Source organism: Odocoileus virginianus, chromosome 2 (genome assembly GCF_023699985.2).
Source record: "Odocoileus virginianus isolate 20LAN1187 ecotype Illinois chromosome 2, Ovbor_1.2, whole genome shotgun sequence".
Lineage (NCBI taxonomy): Eukaryota > Metazoa > Chordata > Mammalia > Artiodactyla > Cervidae > Odocoileus > Odocoileus virginianus.
Genome location: NC_069675.1, coordinates 5,494,673 through 5,502,800, shown reverse-complemented (window position 1 = coordinate 5,502,800; position 8,128 = coordinate 5,494,673).

Below are 8,128 nucleotides of genomic sequence, written 5' to 3'. Positions count from 1 at the left end.
CACTCCTGATGCACAGAATGATTGTTTAGTTGCTAAGGCATGTCTGACTCTTTTGCAACCCCATGTACCAGCCTGCCAGATTCCTCTGTCCATGGGATTTCTCAGGCAAGAATACAGGAGTGGGTTGCCATTTCCTTCTCCAAGGGATCTTCCCAATCCAGGGCAGATTCTTTACTACTGAACCACCAGGGAATCAGACATAACCTGGGAACAACCTCTCAAAAAACTCACAGAACTGTTCCCATGTTAGAAGTCAAAGCACAGTTATGTAAGTTTTTGAGACAGTGGGCTGCACATTAAATGATGTACTGTTGACAGTTTACACAATCCAGATCTTCAGGTACAAATTGTTGGATCATCGTGACCCCTGGCAAGATGAAGAAGGAATGTTATCTTTTTAAGGATAACATTCTTGATGAAGCTGGGAGAAAGTTGCTCCTCATGGCTGAGCAGGTATTTTTGCAAATGGGGAGGTGTGGTCAATACCCAGTGCAGATACACAGTGCACAGTGGAGGGGAGAGATGATGGCAGAGAAGATATTTTATGTTTAAGATTTTCTTGTCCTGCCATAAAATACATATTTCACAGGACATTTTCCAAGCCCCTTGGACATGCCAAGCCCTGCCCCAGGGTTTTGGGATCCCAGAGCTAAGCAGTACCCTCAGTTCACAGGGGAGGAGAGGCTGGGAAGGGGTGGCTGGTACACAGGAGGAATAACATGTTTGTTTCCTTGCCTTTAAGCCAGTCTTCCTGTCTGGTTAATAGCAGTTATCTTGAAACTGTCTAAACCAAGACTTGGACAGCAACATCATACTCATAATCTGTGCTATCCTCAAGGCCGAGTCGGTTTACCTGGTAAGTCACAATGGGCATTTGCACAGAGCTGCCTTCAGTCTTATACCCTATCACGGAATCTATAAACTCTCAATTTTTATGATACAGCAAGAAAATTCTGGACTTCGCATTTGTGCTTGCCACTGTCAACTAGCCAGTCCTCCCTCTCCACCTCTCTCTACTTGGGAAATATAGAGAGGAATAGTGAGTACACATTTCCATTTAGCCCCTTTCCCTCCACTTTCCCCAACAGTTTCTCTCTTTGTGTCACTCATGTTATCACAGGTGACTTCACAGAATACTGCACTGCAGCATTGCATGAGTCTCAATCTTTCCAGCCTACCATACCTATATTTTTAGCCACCCAGCTCCTAAACACTGAATATGAAATATGAAAACCACATAGTTTAGGTTTCTGTAACTGCAGCCCCATATTAGTTCAACCTAAAAGTGAAAGGGTTTCCAAGGTAACTCGGTGGTAAAGAATCCACTTGCCAATGTAGGAGACTCAGGAGACATGGGTTCGATCCTTGGGTCCAGAAGATACCCAGGTCGAGAAGATCCCCTGGAGGAGGGCATGGCAACCCACTCCAGTATTCTAGCCTGGAGAGTCCCATGGACAGAGGAGCCTGGTGGGTTACAGTCTATAGGGTTGCAAAGAGTCGGACAGAACTGAAGCGACTTAGCACAAAACAACTGCAGCCCCGATAGCAGGATACTGTTTCTTTATTAACTAGGGTAACATCAGCTGTCCTAACAAACAAAAACCAAAGTTCAGCATCTAATGACAATAAAGTGATTATTTCTTGCACACACAATAACCCAATGGTCTGTTCCTCGTGAGCAGGGAGTTTTCTTTCTTGTGATTCCATTATGCCCAAAGGTCACATGGTCCTTGGCTTCCAGGAGAAGAGTTGGAGGAAGGAGGACCACTGGGGGCATCATCATGAACCAGTCATGGAACGGGGACATGTGTCTTTCACAGCATCCGAGCAATTTTACTGGAACTGGGAAATGCAATTCCTAGTTTGATAGACATATCCTGGTGATAACTCCACAAATTTGCAGTGAATGTTGATAAATTGATAATAATCCTTATGGAAGTATAGTGCTTTACTACCTAATTTAAATAATGACATGAAATATGCCTAAGGGGCTTATAATACACCATATCATAAAGGGAGAAATGATTTCACAGGGATTAACTTGCCCTAGGTTATACAGCTAGACTTCTGGTTTCAGGTCCAATGTGTGAAAAGCCTGGAAGTTGTCATTCCTATTGTTAACAAAAACGCTGAAAAAACTGAAAACCGACACCTTACACTCACCAGAGAATTGAGGAATGGGTGGACACAGAATCTCAGCAGGGTCAGCTTGCCTGTAGCAGAGCCGGCAGAGCCATGAGCCAGTGACAGTGAAGTCGCTCAGTGTGTCTGACTCTGCGACCCTGTGGACTAGCCCGCCAGGCTCCTCTGTCCATGGGGTTTCCAGGCAGGGATACTGGAGTGGGTTGCCATTTTCTTCAGGGGATCTTCCCGATCCAAGGATTGAACTCGGGTCTCCCGCATTGTGGGCAGACTCTACCTTCTGAGACACAAGGGAATCCTTTAAGTTCTAGAGGGTGTTCTGGGCATATTTCAAAAATGCCCTACATGAACCAGTAGGATCACTTATACAGTAATTTTGACAAATTGCTGGACGTTGACTGTGAGCTACCAGACATTGTTACCATGAAGAGTCAAGAAAAATCTCCTGGCTCTCCAGGTAGATGCAAAAGCTAACCATTTTGAAATATGCCCAGAATATCCTCCATAACATGGGCTACTCTCTACAGAGAAAGATTTTACCAGAGCCATGGGAGACAGGCATTTACCCCCTCAAGCCTTTCTGTCTCACCTCAAGGGTGAAAAAACAAGTCACAGCCCAGAGACACAGGCCCACTGAGAAACAGATTTAATCACATGATTATGGAATGCTGCACCCCCCCCCCCACACATACTTATGGCTGATTCACATTGCTGTTTGGCAGAAACCAACACAGTGTTGTAAAGCAATTATCCTGCAATTAAAAATAAAATTTTTAAAAAGGAAAAAAATGTGAATGGTCAAAATACACTTATTAAAAGACAGAGTGGATTAAAAAAAACAGAGGCCCAGGTACATGCTGTGTGCAGTAAACCCACTCTAAGAACAAAGATCATACAACTAGTGAGGATCTAGTGACCCCTCATTCTTCACCTTCAGTCCGCATGTCCTCTTCCCACAGCACATGCTGTTGGTGAATTACTTACAGAGTCAAATTCAGTTGCTAGGAAAAACAGAGCCTCCACACACCGCCAACATTTATGTCAAAGGGGATAAATGAGGCCCGCTTCTCCTGCGGGTCCTTGAGGGCTTGCTGTGACATTCAACAGAATATTGGACTAAATAAAACTAACTCCTCCCCATGCAAGGAAGCCTCAGGTCAGTGATCTGTTACAGGAAAGAATGTTTTAAATGGATCTGTATCCTAATATGTCCTACTCTCTTTCACCTCCTACTATGTACGCCCCTCATCCCCCAACCCCCCCCCCCCCCCCACTCCCAACCCCAAGATCGTGTGACCCTCATGAGCAGGAAGTGTTTGCATGTATCCACAGATCCTGAGCCTGAACAGATAGTGAATGTTGCCCGACCTGGCCGGGTCACTCTGAGCGTGGCGTTTTTCTGCAGGGATGCTCGCTGACCCCAGTGGCTGCCCATCTGCTGTACACCCCGCACCACTGCAGCAGCAGGGAACCTCTTCCCCAGCTCCCAGCATTCGGTGGGCCGCCAGTCATGAACTGAGCTGCTTTTCTCCTTGTCACCTTTTCTCCTTGCCGCCCTCCACATCCCATGGTGAGGACGGTGAGAATATCCAGTTTACATTAGGACATCAAAGGGGCACAGGTTAAGGGGGCCCTTGGGTCATCCTAAGCCTTCTGGTCATGTTTCTCTGCCAGCTTTGTTCCCCATCTCCCTCCGGGGGGCGCTGTCTCTTCTAGCACCCGCTAAAGCCAGGTTCCCTTTGTGTACACAGGAAAGCTCATTGAGGTAGGCTTAGAAGCTACAGTAAGGATGGTTACAAAACACCACTCCTCTGAAGTTAGGTCCAGGATGTATGTGGTCAGATTTTTCTCTGCAGAAGAGCAGGTAAAAGATAGGAAGTCAAACGAAGTCTACAGAGAGATTGCCAAAAGTCTCTGAGCCGTGGAAATGGAAATTTTGTCTATTTTATTAAGTTGTAAGCTCTAAAATAGAAAGCTTCCGTTCCAGAAGATAATTCTTAGTAAAAGACTGGGACCTCTTGCTTTGGTCTTAGTTTGAGTGTGTGTATGTGTTCAGTCCCTCAGTCGTGTCTGATTCTTTGTGACCCTTAGGACATTAACCCGCCAGGCTCCTCTGTCCATGGGATTTCCCGGGCAAGAATACTGGAGTGGGTTTCCATTTCCTTCTCCAGGGGTTCTTCCTGACCCAGGGATCGAACCCGCATCTCCTGCATTGCAGGCAGATTCTTTACCCCATGAGCCATCGGGGAAGCTCCTTTGTATGATGTCACCCAACTTTACTTTTCTTGAAACTTGCCTCAAGTGATAGTGGCAGCAACTCCAGCTAACTCTCTAGTTCTGAAGGGAATGGGGACCTGCTGTGAGCCCAAGGCAGCTGTTCTCTTTGCAAGGGGCTGTCCTTACCAGCCACCATGTACCACAGAGGACTCAGCCCACCTGGACCTTAAATACTCCTCGGGGCTTTGGTGGGAGTTGCAGAAAAAGAAATCTTCCCTATTCCCTTCCTGCATCAAAAAAACCCAAGAGTATAAAGTTTTCATGATCAAATTTTCTATTCCACAACTGCTTGAACTTGCAGGTCAATTAATTATTCTACAGAAAGTTCTTCCTGCTTAATACTCAGCAAACAGTAAAATCAAGATATGCAGGAAAAGCTTTGGGTGCGACAGAAGTGTGTGTGTGCATGTATGTCTGTCTGTACACACCTATTGTTAACAATTTAACAGTAAAATTTAAAGGTCTAATTGGTTTTTATTAAATGATTCATGAACAGCATTCCTTCTAGCAAGCAAAGAGGAGCTTTGAGAAGCTGTATAAAATGGAAGGCTGTTATAAGCAGACGAAGAGAAAGAGTGGATTGTTTCGGGCTTAGGTAAGCTGCCTATGGGAGACAGAAGCTACCTCACTGGGACTGACCAGAAATTTCCATTGTTGTTGCTAAATTGTGTCCGACTCTCTGCAACCCCATGGCCTGTAGCATGCCAGGCTCCTATGTCCTCTTCTATTTCCTGGAGTTTGCTCAAATTCACGTCCATTGAGGCAGTGATGCCATCTAACTATCTTGGCCTCTGTTGTCCCCTTCTCCTCCTGCCTTCAATCTTTCCCAGCATCAAGGTCTTTTCCAATGAGTCTACTCTTTGCATCAGGTGGCCAAGAGCTTCAGCTTCAGTATTAGTCATTCCAATGAATATTCAGGGTTGATTTTCCTTAGGATTGACTGGTTGGATCTCCATACAGTCCAAGGGACTCTCAGGAGTCTTTTCCAGCACCACAATCAATGAAAGCATGAATTCTTTGGCACTCAGCCTTCTTTATGGTCCGACTCTCACATACGTATATGACTACTGGAAAAACTCTGTTATGTACATACTTCGGTGACAAGCTTCAACCCATATCACCTGAGATAATTGTCCTGTGCAGGGAAGCCAAAGCATCTTGTTTCTGCCTTACCTGTATAGATGGAAAACGTCATTAAAAATATAGGTGGGAACCCACAAGTGAACATAGTCACTGGGGAGACCTTGGTGGGTACAATCTTTTACAGCCAAGAGTGAAGAGCAGGAAGGTATATGAGGGAACCTAAGAAATGAGCTGTGAATACAGATAATGCAGAATGGGTAGGATGGTTTTATGTCTTGAGTTTCTTTTTAGCCTACTTGCTTGTCTTTTCACCAGATGTTTCTGGACAGTGAAAACCATAGTTAGATGACATATGAAACTAAATTGTGTATTTGAGGACAACTTTGTGAAGATTTATTGGGTCTTAGTGGAAAGGACTTGTTGAGAGAAATTTCCATTGTAATACTGCACACGCTCAGGATCAGGGAGTTCCAAGGGGGAAAAAGGCCACAGAGCTTTTATCTGATCAATAGCCTCATTACCTGTCAGCCAGTAACTCCATTAGCGCTAATGATGGCTTGTTTCCGCTTTCACCAACAAGTTTCAGCAAGAAGTTTCAAGTTTTAAGAAATGACTGATGGGCTGCAGAAAGGCACACCATCGCCTGTTCACTGTGCATCTGTGTCACAGATGGCTGGAAAGTTTCCAATAGTTTATTTTTATCTTCATGAATCCTGTAGTGTCTGTGCCTGATTTTTAAAAATTGTCTGCCCATGGCCGGTATATAGGGTCAGGGAACATTGATGTCTCCTACAGTTTCACTTCACCATCCTAAAGGAATTCCACACCCATCATTTAGCTCCAGTGCTTAGTCATACTCATTTGAGCTGGAATCAAGATTGCAGGTAGAAATACCAATAACCTCAGATATGTAGATGACACCACCCTTATGACAGAAAGCGAAGAGGAACTAAAGAGCCTCTTGATGAAAGTGAAAGAGGAGAGTGAAAAAGCTGGCTTAAATCTCAACATTGAAAAAACTAAGATCATGGCATCCGGTCCTGTCACTTCATGGAAAATAGATGGGGAAACAGTGACAGCCTTTATTTTCTTGGGCACCAAAATCACTGCAGATGGTGACTGCAGTCATGAAATTAAAAGATGCTTGCTCCTTAGAAGAAAAGCTATGACAAACCTAGACAGCATATTAAAAAGCAGAGGCATTACTTTGCCAACAAAGGTCCAGTATAGTCAAAGCTATGGCGTTTCTAGTAGTCATGTATGCATGTGAGAGTTGGACCATAAAGAAGGCTGAGCACCAAAGAATTGATGCTTTTGAACTGTGGTGTTGGAGAAGACGCTTGAGAGTCCCTTGGACAGCAAGGAGATCCAATCAGTCAATCCTAAAGGAAATCAACCCTGAATATTCATTGGAAGGACTGATGCTGAAGCTGAAACTCCAATACTTTAGCCACTTGACGTGAAGAGCCAACTCATTGAAAAAGACCCTGATGGTGGGAAAGACTGAAGGCAGGAGAAGGGGATGACAGAGGATGTGATGTTTGGATGGCATCACAGACTCAATGGACATGAGTTTGAGCAAGCTCCTGGAGTTGGTGAAGGACAGGGAATCCTGGCATGATGCAGTCCACGGGGTCGCAAAGTGTCAGACACGACTGAGCGACTGAACAACAACTCATTTGAATAGCACCATGTGTTCTCAATATAATAGTAGTGTGAATATTAACTGTGAAAATAAGGAACAAGCATCCTCAGTGCCCAGGCTTCCCAGGTGGCTCAGTGGTAAAAAATCTGCCTGCCAGTGCAGGAGCTGTAGGTTCGATCCCTGGGTCAGGAATATCCCCTGGAGAAGAAAATGGCAATCCACTCCAGTATTCTTGCCTGGGAAATCCCATGGACAGAGCAGCATTGCAGGTTGCAGTCCATGGCCTTGCAAAGAGTCGGATATGACTGAGCAACTAAACAACAACAATATACTCAGTGTCCATCAAGGGCTGGGATCAGTTTATTAGGCAGTATCAGGTACCTATATTCTCCTTCACTCCTCCAATTTGGTTGCTGCTCATTTGGTCTCCTTTTCACTCCAGAGGAGGTAAATGCCCGAAGGTGGCTCCCCCTCCCCTGCCTTCTGAGGGGGTACAGCTGGGTCTTGAGCAGTGCATGTCCTATCACTTGCAGCTCTTATTAAAGTGCCTCTTCTGAGTGGGGCCCCAGATCTTTCCTTCCTAATCAACTCCAGGTGATGTCAGTGCCACTGGCTGGCAGAGCATCTTTGAGTAGCAACATCTGGGAGCTGTGCCCCCCGCCCCACAGCACAGCCTACTCCTGATTATCCAGGTGACTGAGTGGAGGCCAACTTAGATAACCAAACATCATGGTGAAAACCAGACCCGAGTCAGCCCTTGATCATCCAGGGACAAAAGAACTGTGACCAGTGCAATGGGAACCTGGATCAGAGGGGCAGATTTCCCCAGCAGGTGACCTTGATTAGGTTGACAGTTAGGCAGCAGTTCATTAGAATGGGGGTGGGGGTAAGACCTAAAGCCCAGCCAGCCCAGGCTGTTGTGGGAGGAGCTGGGACTGGCCCTGAGCACTCACCAGCAGAGATCCTTTGGAGCCTCAATTA